This window comes from Mustela erminea, chromosome 10 (assembly GCF_009829155.1).
Source record: "Mustela erminea isolate mMusErm1 chromosome 10, mMusErm1.Pri, whole genome shotgun sequence".
NCBI lineage: Eukaryota > Metazoa > Chordata > Mammalia > Carnivora > Mustelidae > Mustela > Mustela erminea.
Genome location: NC_045623.1, coordinates 29,674,907 through 29,689,897, shown reverse-complemented (window position 1 = coordinate 29,689,897; position 14,991 = coordinate 29,674,907). Strand labels below are relative to the sequence as shown.

The 14,991-nt window shown below is 45.1% G+C and overlaps 1 non-coding gene across 1 annotated transcript; it reads right to left on the bottom strand.

The window, feature by feature from the left end:
- Nucleotides 1–13,429: 13,429 nt before the first annotated feature.
- Nucleotides 13,430–13,536, bottom strand: LOC116568340. Its single transcript, XR_004276561.1, has one exon. It is a non-coding gene; the product is annotated as a U6 spliceosomal RNA (small nuclear RNA).
- Between the last annotated feature and the right edge of the window lie 1,455 nt (nt 13,537–14,991).

Here is a 14,991-nt window from a genome sequence, read left to right as displayed (position 1 = left end):
ACCCCCGGGCCACCCAGGCCGGCGACCCCAACGTCCAGTCTGAGTGGGCAGGTCTGTGGGGAAGAAAGCGGGGGCGCTTCGGGAGGAGTTCTCGAGGTGGAGGTCAAGGATTCTCCCCTACTCTTTGGTTCCGGTGCTGTCCCCGGCGGCGGGAGCGGCAGCACTGACAAGTTGAACCGCACGTAGCGGCTCCGGGCTCGCTGGCGTGGCGGGGAGCATTCGCCCGGCGCGCCGAGCACCTGGGGCCGAGCCTCGGAACCTGTCGCCAAGTAGGGGCTGACGGCGAGCTGGGCTCTCTCCCACCTGAGGTTCGGCCTCATGCAGGTGTCTGCCCACAGGTCCGGAGGTCATTTAGCCCAGGCTCAGCCCAGCCCAGCAGGGGTAGTGACCGAGGAAGAGCTGCGGTAGTCTGGCGGTTTGCCCTTGGGAGAATTCCAGCATGACATCTGCAGCTTGGTGGTTCCAGAAAGGATTGTTCTCATACTGAAGAAGACGGTCGTGGGACTGAGTTCCGTCCAAGTGTAGAGAAATCAAAAATGAAATTAAAAAATAGCATCAGACTTTTATTTTATTTTTTGCCGGTCTTAAGCATTTTTTTTTTTTTTAATCTATTTCTGGCTTCCTCTTCTGGGCTTTCCTGTAAAATTGTCAGGCAAGAGAACGTTAACTCCTATTCTAAGTGGCATTGTAAGAGGTGTTGTCAAAGTACTTGACATCATTCTGTTTTATTACTATGTAGTTGCCTCCAAGATAGACTGGAGAGGTTTTAGGGAGCAAGCAGAGTCTCCCACTTTTTTCTAGGGAATTTAGCCTTGCCTTTTAGTACATACTACATACACATTTCCATAATGCCTGTTGAGCCATAGCAATACACTCATTTTAAAAGAAATAAAATCCTGCAAAATTTTTTTTTCTCCCTCTGCCTGAGCTGAAATAGCACCTCCAGGTTTAGCTCTTGTCCATCTTTCCTGGAAGCTGAAAGCTGCACTTGATGGTTTCCTCTTTGAGACCTCTTCCAGGCCTAAAACCCACAGAATTTATATTTGCAAAATGAGACCATGCAAGCCTCTTTTTTTGTAGTCTCTGGGCCTGAGTCATTTTCCCTAACAGAGGTTTAGCCCAGCCTGGGATGCGATTCTCTGCACTGAAGTTGAAGGTACCTACAAGAAAATGTTATACTTGCTTCCCAAGACCAGGGAACTGTTGCTCTATCTACAGAGTAATTGGTTCCATTTGGAGCCACTGACTGTCCTGAAATTATAAAGGGCTTTAAGTTATGTCAAGATCAGCATTTTGGCAAGGAAAATATGTTTAATGTTAGAAGGTGACACAAAAAGGGATGTAAAGGTTGATAAATTAGATAAATTTTTATTTTGCATATTCACTAAAATTATCAGATAAGGAAGAGAAGAATTCCTTGGGTTTCTGGGGAGGTTTTTGAGTAAATGTGGAATTAACATTCTTAAAAGTTTGAAAAATGTTATAAAAATTCATTGCTGTTTTCAAGAAAAAGAGGAAGCAGACTGGCTATAGTAAATAATATCTCTGTGATACCACTGTCGATCAGACAGTGGCCAGACAACTTCTAGATCACTGTTGCTTGGCACTGTTAAGAGTACATTCCTGAAGTTTTACTATTGATATTTATTACACAGAAACAAATTAATTGTTAAAATTATTCCCTATTCTTACATTTTTTTTTAAACCTCCTTCCGTGAACTTGAGCTTAGTGGTTACCAAAACTCCCTCCTACCTGATGTATCTTGGAAGATTCTGAGAAGTGTGAAACATGCCTAAACTATAATGATAATCAGGCTGGCCTGATCAGTCCCTTTATGATTAGATCTTAGAGTACCAGAGGGCTGGAGGGGACCTCACAGACATCCTTCTAAGGATGAGAAGCCTATGACCAGCCTCACAGAGCAAATCTGGTCTGCTGGCCTCACAGACTTTTCTTTTTTTTTTCCACAACCATGCTTTCTTCTACTCCCAATACATGGAAGTAAGATTGGGTCATAAACCCAAGCTTACTTGATTAATTTACTTGTCCATAGACATTCAACAGTGCTCTACAGTAGGTGTAGAAAACGCTGGCAGTTTGGGGAACACACCGTTCCTTGAGGCGTGCACGTACGGATCCATGTAGGAGAGGTCGTGTTCCTTTTGCATAAACAGTGATGCACTGTGCTTGATGAGGAGTCTAGAAATGACTGGGCAGCTTTGCAGCGCTTCCTCGGTAGCCCCCACTAACTGCACTGACTTGGTTTTATCGAGTTCTTCACTTGATTTCAACTGTGTGTTTGTTGTCTTTCTTCCGCCCTAGAGCTCCTTGGGGCACTAGGGACTGGATTTTTTTCCTTTACATGTCTCAACCCTTTGCACAATTACCAGCACATGGTAGGCTTTTATTTTAATACATTTGAATCAATGAACATTTTTCTGAGAACTGTGCATGCAGCCAAATATTTTCATTGGCATTCAAGAGGCAAAATTTTTTTTTCATTGAAATTTTTCTGTCTAGTGCTGGGCAGCGAGTGTTCCATAATGCTCAGATGGGTAAGAAAATGCAAATCCATCGTGGGTTGCGTGGTATTACTTGACAGCAAGCTCCAGCGGGCTAAATAGTAAATAATGATTCTTGCTACTGCCAGAAAATGTGAGCAAGAGGAGAGGTAGCTGGATAGCAGGAAAACAAATGTGGAAGTTTGGGAACTGGTTAGCATTTTTCTAATAGCCTCGGTTCTAGGATGATTCAGAAGATTTTCAGTCATATGATGAGGCTGTTGTTGCATGGCAAGGCTTCCTGACTTTTTAGAGTAAATTGTACAAAAGGTATATCTCCCCGGGAAGGGGATAGGTTAAGCTTTGGGGTCTGTGAACTTGAGAGTAATTTACATAAAACTATTATATTCATGTAAAAGTGGTAAAAAGAGCAGTGAATCCATTTTACCCCAAATCCAGGTAAAAGGCAAACTATGACAAAAGGCCAGAGGGACTTAGGGAGTGGGGAACACAGAGTTCTGGAAAAAGAAAATATGACTTAGCAAAACTTAAAAAAACATCTGGCAGGGTATAGTTAGTCATGGAAAAATTGGCAGTCATGAGTGTGCATTTTATGAAAATAATTATGTGCTAGTCCAACAGTTAACATTCGGATGGAAATTAAATAGTGGAGAGCCTGTACAATGAAATCTACTATCTATCTTCATTATTCGAAAATACTTTTATTAGCTGTCTAAAATAGTTTGCAAGAAGCTTTACCAAGTAAGTTATCACAAAGCATGTATTTTAAAAAGCAAAATTTTAGAGAAAAAGCTTCCAGTTCAAGCCTTAGATAGGATTAATATTTTAAGCACAAAAGTATCTTTATAAACCTAAGGCTTTTCAAACAGTCTGTCAACTTCCATTTTGGTGGGCAGTAAATATTATTCTTACTCTGTATATTCAATTTTGACAAAATAGGTAAATCATAAATGTAAGTTGTGGATATTGTTTTAGTAACAAAAAGTCATTCAAATGAAAGCATATAATGTATGATCTCATGAATATAACATATAATTTTAAAGTTTCAATATGGTATAATTTTATGTAAGCATCCTTTAACTCCTAATTTCTGTAGCTCCTTAACTTGATGAACAGAAACCCATTCATTCAGTAAATACTTGATTATCTACCTGATGTTGAGTTCTCTCTAGACTTTGGGCATACAGAATAAAACAAAGAGTCCCTTTCCTATTGAATATATCAGCACTCCTACTTACGGTCCTGATTTTAATTGTTTGAATGATTTCCTGTCAGCATTTTGGATTGGTTATAAAATGATATTACTTATTTAAAAATTTTGTTGCATGCCAAAAACCCCCCAAAACAAGGTTAGGCATGTAATGTAATGGTCAGACAGAAATCTTCAACTCAGAAAATTAGGCTTGAAATACATGTACGTTATCCATTTGAAAGTACAAGTGAATTTTCAAAGTTTAGCACATAGGAAAAAAAGTGAATCCCAGTATAGAAAGCCAACTCTAGAAAAAGGCAAATGATAGCTAGGTTGGTGGTGGCAGCGGGTTGTACCCTAGATGAAGAGGAAAAAAAAAAAAAAGAAAAGAAAAGGGAAATAAACAGTTTAAGAGTATTTGCACCTGGAGGCTTTATTCTTTTTTCACGAATTCAGTTGTTGACATTTTATAAACCAGCATGGTTCACAGATGCTCTAACATCTTCGCCCGTAAACCATCCAGCCACTTGCAGCTGTTCATGGCGGATTCTCCATCCTGTGACACCAATGCCTCCTTCAAACAGAACTTGCTGGCTGGGAAGTCACTGCTGAATGAGGAAAGTTGTGTCCACACTGGAGGCATGTGTATAATGTTTGGCTAGTGGTGAAGTGGTGACTGCCACCCTAAACCACTACCTCTGGTTTCTATATGGCAGCAACTCACGGGTCTAAATCAGCTATGGACCAGCCATGAAATGCCTCCTATTCCCTGTCATGAGGAGCTGGACAGGATATATGCTCTAGACAGGGCTTGTGGCACCGTGACAGGGACTGGGTTTTCAGAATTTGGTAAACCTTACAGACAGCTGATAAAATGACCAAATTGAATGGATCTCAAGTCTGGCCCTTGATTTTTTTTTTTTTTTAAGGTCTTATTCATTTGTCAGAGAGAGAGGGAGAGCACAAGCAGGGGGAGCAGCAGGCAGAAAGAGAAGCAGGTTCCCCGCTGAGCAAGGAGCCCAATGTGGGACTCAATCCCAGGACCCTGGGATCGTGACTGGAGCCAAAGGCAGATGCTTAATGGACTGGGCCATCCAGGCGAGTCCCCTGGCCCTTGATTTTAAGAATAGTATTTGTCTTACATCTTCTTTATGGATTTGTCAACCAAAATCTTGCCTTCTGCAGGCTAATAAATACTTACTGAGGGATTACCCTGTACAGGGCAATGTACCAGAAACTGTCTTAGGTGTCCTTTTGCGAAAATATCTTGCAAGCTCGTCAGAGAACTGAGGCCCAAGTGTAAGCTTCCACAGGAGAAGGCGCGATAAGTGAGGTAGGATATGTTGCCATGTCTCTCACTAGTAGATGGAGAGCTCTGTGCCAGAGGATGCTTTATCTTTACTAATATCCCCAGGTCCTGGCACAGTGCCTAGCATGTGGTGTGTCCTCCACACCCATAAAGCTTTGTTTAAAGATAGAGAAGGAATTTGGGACCTCCGAAGAGAGAATTCACATTTCACTGGGGTGATGAGAGAAGGTTCCCTGGAGGAAAGCACTGTCTGAGCTGGACCATAAGGGAGTGGCTGAGGGGAGCAAGGATGAGCCAAGAGCTGAGGCCTGTCCTCACATAATGGGTTTAGGCATCCTGCAGGTGACAGGTGTTGTTGGAAGCTGCAATGTTGGCTCATGGACATCTCTGCAGGCTTCATCAAGTCTGGACTTGATGCAGGTGACTGTACCTTAAGAAACTCACTCTTCTGGTTTGTCAGAAGCATTGAGTCAGGGGGTACAGGAGGAAGCTAGACCCCTAACTTGCATGGCAGCCAAGGAATAGAAAGGACAGACAGTCTGAAGGAAGAAGCTGTGGGACTCAGTGACAGATTGTGGCTGGAGGGCAGAAAGGAGACAACGTGGTAAGGTCTTGGGGCAGAGAAAGGTGGCAGCACAGGTCAAGATAGAGCCTGGAAGAGAGGGTTGGCAGCTCAGAAACTGTCAATTTTACATATGTTGAGGGTGAGGGGGTAGTGGACCCCTAAGAAAGCTGCCCAGCGCGAAGAGTTGGAAACGGGACACCAAGGCTTGGGAAGAGATTGAGGCTAGTGTTAGAAACTGGGAGACATTTGCCTAGGTTTGGTGAAAGATGTAAAAGTAGATAAGGTCTCCAAAGGAGGGTCTATAGGAACAGCAAATCCCATAGCTCCAACCAAAGGGGCGTGTATAAGTTCATGGGACTGGGAAGCTCATAGTCTAGTGGAAGGACTGCAGAAACCAGGGCTTCTGAGCCTGGGTCTCTCTCCTGCCCTTGCCTGCTCTTTCTCCCATGTCTCAATGCAGCTGGTCTCCATTTGTGTCTGCACACGGACTCCCACATGGTAGGGCCTGGTTATGGCCAATAGCACAGACTGACATTTTCTCTGCTCTATCACATCAGGGTCCGGCCATCGTGCCAGGGAAGGACTTTGAGTATCTGTCTTTGGGGCACTTGCCCACCCTTTGGCCAATCACCATTGCCAGAGGAATACCAGGTCTGGCCATGTGTCTGCTCCTGGGGCCGGGGAGTGGGTCTGCTCCTGAAAGGAGCAGACTGAGAAAGTCAGCAGTCGGATGGAAACAGTAGCTACCAGTGAGCCTAGGACTGAGACTGGAGAAGGAAGATGACATGGAAAAAAAGTAAAGGGAAGTCCAGAGAGATGGGGAAGACAGATGGACCCTAACACTAAAGGAGCAGAGTTTTCATAAGAAAGAAGAGGTCATGACAGCCTAGAATGAGCAGAAAGCCAGTAACATATGGAATTTTAATGGGTGCTAAAACACCTAACTCCTAAAATTAACTTGGCTACTGATCTTGTCAAGTTTTTCACTTCTTTCGGGGGGAAACTAGAAAGATCTGCACAGCTGAGTAGGGGAGACACGCATCAGGGTTTCTCCGTCATTTAGATCAATTCAACAAACATTTGTTGCTGTTTCCTCCCTCCCACCCCCAACATGTGGGGCATGAAGTTAGGTGCCGGGAACACAAAAATAAAGGAGATATATTCTTGCTCTGAAGATTATGGGATGAAGGACAACATGAAACAAACAATAAAGCACGGTATGTGCCGTGTCCATCAATCCCAGGAATGCTTATGGAGCACCTACTGTACACTTGACTTGTGCTGGGTACCTGGGGAGTCCAGCCTTTCGCCTGGTCAGTGGCCAGAATCCTCATCCTCCTACCACAGTCATTGCCCTATAATGAAGTTAATCGTGGGGTCATTGTCTTCTGCTTTGGTCTAAGCATCATGCGGGCGGGAATGCGTCTGCCTTGGTCCTTCACTGAAGGCCAGTACCTCTAACCCCTAGACGCTACCATCAGATAGTTACCAAATGAGGAAACAGCAAACTATGCATAGCCCTAACACATTGCCATTTTCTGAGCATCCTGGAAATCTACAAAATAACATGTTCTCTCTACGTTGAGCCTTTTATTTATTCTTAGCTGATATCATGCTCCCAGTAGAAAAGCAAATGATCATTAAGAAGCCTTCAGCAGCTTTCAGGAGCTGTTTCTGTTATTTGTGACCAGTAAAAACAACCTGAAAATACTAGTCTAGCATCCTCTAGGAATTAGCTTATTTAATCCTCACAGCAATCCTGTGAGAGGTAACACAGGTCAAGATTTAACCCAGAGCCCAGAGAGGTTAATTCACTCACCCAGCGTTACACAGCAGGGAGGTGGCAGAACTGGGATTTGAACACAGGCAGTTAGCTTCAGGGTGCACTTCCACAGCCAATATAAGACCATGCCACCTTTCACAGTGAGAGCATTAAGGTGTGCACATTTCCCACTGCATGGATTCTAGCCCCTTTTTCTTTTTCCCCCTTTTCTGTTTTCAGCCTTGGGCAGCTGGCCCTCTCTGGGATTCCTGGCTTTGAAATAAGGGGAATTTCCAATAGAAAGCCAAGCCAAAGCCAGCCCTTAGTTGAGAATGAAGGGTTCTTTCTTTTGCTTTGTTTCCAACTCATTTAGTCCTTAATGTTTTTTGACAACCAAATTCTTTTGTCTCCAGAGCAGAAAAGAAAGGAGACCCTAGCCTAAAAATGCCTTATTTTCCCCTGACAACATGAAACAAATGCTCTTCCCTATTTCTGTTACTCATTAAGAAATAGGGGACATGATTATAATGAATAAACGAGTTGCATTTAGGAGAGCCCTTCTGACTCACTTCTTGCTTATGCCATAATTGAGCTGATGAGCTAGTTTAACCTAGAATCACTTCCACTGATCTATTTACCTTCCACATGCCTTTCCTCATGTGTGAATTCTATGACATCCTATTTGTCATCAGAATACGTGTGTCCAGGCTTGAGATGAAACTTATCACAGAGTCATTTATATTTCTGCCAGTCTATGTGTCCGATGAACCCTGGGAGCCCAGAAGGGATGCTCAGGCAGTTGAGCTCCCTCCCACAGGGTAGGACGGTCATCCCCACCATGGACCTGACTTCTCTGTGGTCCCTCACTTCCCCAGCCCGACTGCAGGTTGCCTCATGCTAACCTGTGAGCCTGAAGCAGGTCAGGTGGCATCAGTGCTGGGGTAATCAGGCCCTTTCTTAGCTGAACAGCTACTGTCTTTGTGCCTTTCCTATGTGGTCATTTCCACGTCACCTTTAAAGCATCTTGGAAAAATGTTGATGTTATCTGAGAACCTATCCCGGAAGCTGATCCCAGGAGAAAACCGGAAGCTGATCCCAGGAGAAAACCACCAACGACTCTTCTCCCTTTCATTGGAACATTGTATCAGTTGGCAGTCAGGTTCCAATGATGATTAAGGGCATCCACGAGATGGAAACGCCATGGGGGCTGAAGGATTTGAGTGAGACAGAGTGTGTGATGTTAGGGACTCATGCGGGAAGATAGGGAGAACTCTGTTTTGTAATAGGGAGGGGTCTGGATCTGACCATGTGACACAGACCCCAGGTTCCCTGGAGCCACTGCAGAACCCTCCAAGAGGTACTTCAAGGTATGTGAACCCCTTGTCTCAAACCCGAGGAAGTCACCTGGCCTCTTTCTACGTGGGGCAGAAAAGTCAGGTTATGAATGGCTTATATGACTCTAATGCTACCAGGCAGTCCTCGCAGACTCTGATTCACAGTTGCTGCTTAGCCCTGAGGGGTAGGGATGGTTACCATGCCATCACGCAGTGATGGGCACCAAGAACACCAGGAGTGGGGAAGATGCCATTTCTGTGGGTCTCCTGCCGAGAGTTCCACCCATGCTGACTTACCCCAGAGAGCTGCTTCCTACAGTCTAGCCTCGTCTGGGGCCACCATGCTCTCTCCTGATAGTATCTGGTGCCTCTCCAGATAGCCTCCACTTATCTCCGCCTCTGCTTTGGTCTCTAAACATGGTATGTGGGATTTGACATGGGGTCCAAGAAAATCTAGTCACGGATCTCTGACCAGGAACCTTGTGGCACTAAAGAAGGGTGCATGCGGGCTCCCTGCTTCTTTCTGGGCCAGTGACCTGTTGGGCAAGGCACTAATTCTTTAAGTCAACATTTCAAAGAGAAGATTAAGAACAAGTTAAGCCCTGAGTTCAAATAGTTCAGTTAATCCAAGAGCAAAGTGTACTGGGTTTTGAGATCATGTGAAGTAACCAAGTCTTAAAATCGAAAATGGTCGTGGAAAAGAGGCACCTACACCTTCCAATAAGAAGGAGACATTTATATGGTGAGTGTGTGTGTGTGTGTGTGTGTGTGTGTGTGCCCCCGTATGCGCACAAGCCATGGGATTTCTCAGGCTTTTCATTTTCCTATCTGTAAAAGGGGCACAATAGATCGGTGGTCCAGATCTCATAATCTTTGCTTTGCTATCTTAGACACAGACATGTGGACCAGAGCTTATGTTCATGGCAGATCTATGCTTGTTCTATCAAACAGTTACTATTTTTGATTTTTAAAAGAGCTTTAGATGGGCATTTATCTTCTTCTAAGGATAACTGTTTATAGTTTTTGTGAACATACCTCCTATAAACTGATTTGGTTCAAAGCAGCCAAACTGGTTGTGGGAGTTTGAGACCAAATTCAGACCCACCATTTCTTTGTCACTGGCAATCTTCAGATATTAAGGACCATTTTCTTGCAGGTCTGAGTGTTTTATTTTAGCACCAGCATATGTGGTAGTATGGTTAGCACAGTCTTCGACATGCAGTTGGTACATAATGGATGCACAACTCTTGGAGCAAAAAAAATTACCCAGGTACACCTATAGGGCACATTACCCATAGGGGACTCGATAGGTGACATCCTGGAGGAAGGCTTGGTGGCTGATTACATGACAAGCTCTGCACCTGCTTCTTCATGTCCATTTCTTCCAAGGTCAGTGGGGAGGTACCTTCTGAGAAGGGCTTTCTGGGGAAGAGAACTTGAGAGTGAGACTCAACAATTTTCTGAGATTCTCCTACTTGTCTGTAAGATTCTTCCGGGCAGACTCACTGGATTCTCCCCTCAACTGAGAGCTCCTGAGACCTGAATGTTCAAGCCTTCTTGATGACCCTGGACAAGTCGGTGGTTTCTCCCCAGTACCCACCTTTGAACACTCCCATCTTCCTGAAGGGCCATCCAAACCAGTAGGTTTCCTTTTGCCCAAACACTTGTAAATAAGAAATTATTTTACTACCATGGATGGTTTACTACCATGGTTTTACTACCATGAACTTTTCTGTCTAGATCATCATGATTTAGTCACAATCACCATGTACTAGGGTGATCTTGATTTTCTTCTGATGAAAATCCTGGAACACAGGTACTGTAAGTTCCCCCTGGAGAAAAAGGAGGTGTAGCCAGGCTAAAGTAATTTGTTTAGGATCACACACTGGGATGGGGCAGAGCTGGGAGCTCAAATCCGGTTGTTGGGTTCTAGAGCGTGTACACTTGATCATGACCCAGCCTGCTGGCATCCCAGCCTGAGCACTCACTGTGCCCCAGCTCAGGGTACTAGGAAGGTCATGATGTTCCCCCTGCCCTCAAGGGGGCCCAGGGAGGTGAAGACTCTAAGGTAGGAGACACTGCGCTGGGTCGGTGACCCAGGAAGAGCAAAAAGTGCTACAGGGCCCTGAGAAAAGAGTCCTTGGTTCTCCGTGGGGAACTATTTTATCTTTTCTATCTCACCTGGACAATTTGAATTTTTGTGTATTAAAAATATGACTCAGACTTTGAAAACTAGGAAGAGTCCTTTTACTCAAAAATAGAAAAAAGAAAAAATTTTATGGCTTTAAATAAATTTCTCCTTATTTGCATCCCCTGGAGAGTGGCAGGAAGTTTTGAATGTCCTGTTTATTTATTTATTTATCATCCTCCTCATTATTATTATTATTGTGTGTGTGTGTGTGTGTGTGTGTGCGTGTGTGTGTTATCTATTCTGCCCAAGTGTGAATTCTGCTTCCTTCAACAGCTAACTTCATTGCGTCCCAAGGCATTAACCTTGATATAAAATTTTCTAATTAACACTGAGGAGGAAGGCAAGCTCTGAAGCCGTTCCTGCCTGCCCATACCTGTTAAACTACTCCAGCAGCTTCCATCAGCAAGCCAGAGAAGCAAACAAACTGAAAATCCACCCAGCTTTCAGGTTAATTCCAAAACAGTTGCTGGATGAATGTACGATGTAGACTTGGTGCTCTAGCCAATGACAGCAGTGACACTGTGTTGAGTGAGCTTGGAGACAAAGCCCAAAACTTCAGTGATGTCTCCAGGTGCTGAAAGGAACAAAATCCCTTAGTTGCGCGTCATGGTTAAGATGCAAAGTAGAAATGGGGCTGAGCAGACGAACTTTGTTTCTAGACAAATTCACCGAGAATGAGGCAGCAGCAAGCCACAAGTGGGATGGGTGAGCAGGTCTGCCTGGGGTCACAAGAGAAGAGAGGTGCTTCGTGGGCAGTCTAGCTGAGCTCCAGACTGCAAGTCTGGGTGAGGGTGGGGATAGGGAAGCCCCACCCTGCCAGCAGGACTCCAACGGCCCTTATCCTTTCTGGAAAACACAAAGGGGTTGAGGGCACAGTACAAATTTCTACATGACACCCAATGTCCTGTGGCTGAGTAAAGGGACACGGCTAGCTAAAGCCTTGATTATGCTTAAAAATTTAACTTCTCGTGGCGCCTGGGTGGCTCAGTGGGTTAAGCCTCTGCCTTTGGCACAGGTCATGATCTCAGGGTCCTGGGATTGAGCCCCACATCAGGCTCTCTGCTCAGCAGGGAGCCTGCTTCCCTCCCTCTCTGCCTGCCACTCTGCCTACTTGTGATCTCTCTCTGTCAAATAAATAAATAAAATTAAAAAAAAATTTAACTTCTCACTCAAGGCAAACAGATACACAGGGAAGCAGAGATTCTACACCCAGGATGTCCAAGTTCAGAGATAATTTATTCTTGCTCTTCTTCTTCTTCTTTTAAATTAATTCATTTGAGAGAGAGAGGGTGGGAGAGAGAGAGAGAGCGCGAGAGAGCAGGGCTTGAACAGGTGGGAGGGGCAAAGGGAAAGAGAGAAGCAGACTCCCCAGGGAGCCCAATGCAGGGCTTGTTCCCAGGACCCTGGGATCATGACCTGAGCCAAAGACAGACACTTAACCAACTGCACCACCCAGGTGCCCGAATTACTCTCTTATGAAACAGAAACTTTTAAGATAACAACAGTATTGTCCCAGGAGAGCATAATACCAGGAGAGACAAGAATCTTAAATAAGGAATGGAGTCTTTGTTTTTCCTTGTTAGAGGAACACACTAAAAAAATCAGAGGAACACATTAAAAAAAAAAAAAAAAGATTTGCAGTGTAAGAAATCTTGTTCAGATGTATTTTTTCTTTCTAATTATTAATAAATCAAAAATAAATTGTACTACTGGACTAGTTAAATTACTTAGGTGTTTTTTTGTTTTGTTTTGTTTTGGTTTTTTTTGGCCAGGCATTAATATAAAAGGAGGAAATTGGACTCGGATACACCAGTGTCCACTCCTTGCCCCCTCCAGATGGGAAGAGAAGGACTCTGAGGCCTCCCCAGCCCCTCGGGACTGTTGGAACTTCCTCAGGCCCCAGCAGAACAGCTCAGGCGTCTGTCTCATGTGTGTCTGGCTGGTCCAGGGTTTACTCAGCTGCTTTCTTGCCTGAACTTCTTCCTTCTATTTAGTCATTTTTTAAAAATTCAGACTTTATTATTTTTAAAAGACTTTTATCTATTTATTTGACAGAGAGCACAAGCACAGGGAATAGCAGAGGGAGAAGGAAAAGCAGACTTTCTGTTGAGCAGGGAGCCCAACACAGGGCTTGATCCCAGGACCCCAGGATCATGACCTGAGCTGAAGGCAGCCACTTAACTGACTGTACCACCCAGGTGTTCTAAGACTTTATTTTTTATGAAAGCAGTTTCAGGTTCACAGCAAAATTGAACAGAAGATGCAGAGATTTCCCAAATACCCCAGATCCCCCCCATCCCTCAGCCCCCCTCCACCCCCTGCATAGCTTCCTCCCTCATCAGTACCCCCCACCACGGTGGTACCTTTCTTATAATAGGCAGAGCTCCACCAACGCATCATTGTCATCCCAGGTCCAGAGCTGACGTTTTGGTCCACTGCTGGTGGTATATATCATATGGGTTCAGACAAATGTGTCATGACACGTATCCAATATTGTGGTTTCGTAAAGAGAATTACATTACCTTAAATCTCCTCTGTGTTCAACCTAGTCACAAAAAGAGGAGATGCTTCACGAACATGCATGTCATCCTTGCCCAGGGGCCGTGCTGATCTCCTCTGTATGCTTCTAGCTTCAGTATGTGTGCAGCCTAGGAGAGCACCGAACATCTCAAGAAGCAAAATCTAAAAGGCTCTCCCTCATGGAAAATCAGCCCTCAGTGACGGGAGGTCTGCAGAGCGGGCTTGGGTCAGCTTTGCATTACCTGCTCAGCATCACCACCACTTTGCCCTGGTGGCAAAACCAGTCTCCCCCTCCACATGAATCTGTGGAGGACTCAGGTCCCCAGCAGCAGTTTCTGCATTGGACATCGCACGGATGCACCAATCTTACTCTACAGAGGGCAGGGGCAGTACTTTTCTAATAAACTTCATCTCTGTGGCTCCTGTTCCAGGCAGACAATGGGCATCCCATGGTTTGCTCTGTTGAACCGAACAAAGTAGGATCCAGGGGAGGAAGTCTCATTGTTCTTTATAGAAAGATCTCTATTAATGACACAGATGTGTGCCCTACTGCGTGAGTGACGGCCATAAATCTGTCCCGCGGAGCCAGGAATAACAGAGGAAGTAGGGGTTTCGGATTCTCTTTGACCATATCCTGCGGGACAACCCCCTTCCCTCTGTTCCAGATGTAGTGCATGGTATAGCTCAGGCTCACTGGAAGGGTTGGGACGTCCCATTTGTCTGCTTTTTCACTGCAGTGTGCAGAATAGTGCCTGGTATCCTGCAGGGGTTCAGAGAGTTTCTGCGGAATGAAGGAATAAATCATGGGTCCTGGCCCCGGGGAAGCGAGGGTCCTGCCCCTGTGATCCTGGCCAGAGATGACAGATGTGCAGCTGTCCATCATCTGCCGGAGCTGGGGCTGATTCTCTCCAGTGGTGGCTCCTTAGTCAGCTGCTGCTTTCAATCTCTATCCTTCGAGAGCAGCTTTATTATAATGAGCTGTGTCCATAGGAAGTTAGCTCTGTGTCGCTTCTAAATCTATTTTGCAACACAAGCATGTATTATTTTTTAATACTCCCTTCGAGGTCATGCTTCCTGGATTTCAGCCTGTTCTTATGGCCCCCTTCCTCACTTTCCTGAAAATGCTTTAAGATACTGGATAATCAGGCTTGCCAGGAACCAGAAGGAAAAAGTCCTTAGGTGCTACCTAATCCTCTTTAATCAGTGGCCTATGGTAATACTTTCAATCTCTCCTTTCCCCAGCCCATCCCACCCGTTGCCATATCTGCAGCTATCTACCACCTCATTGTCGATTTCTGCATAGCATGTACTTGCCGTTAGATTCAGGATTGGTCCTTCTCTGTCCAGCCCTGTATGGTGGGGACGTATGTTTCTCAAACTCCCTTCCAGCGTCTTAGCTCAGTCATTGGGAGGAGCTGGTAGAAGACCAGAGGACAAGCAAGGAGCCAGAGTGTTTCTCTCCATCCCCAGCCCCCACTTCAGTCAGCATGCTCCTGTTGGCTGCACCCACTTCCGGGACCCAACAAGGCAGTCCTACGCCTGGGATCTGGTAGCACTATCTATTGTCCCTTTATCCCCAGGGAGAGTGGCAGATG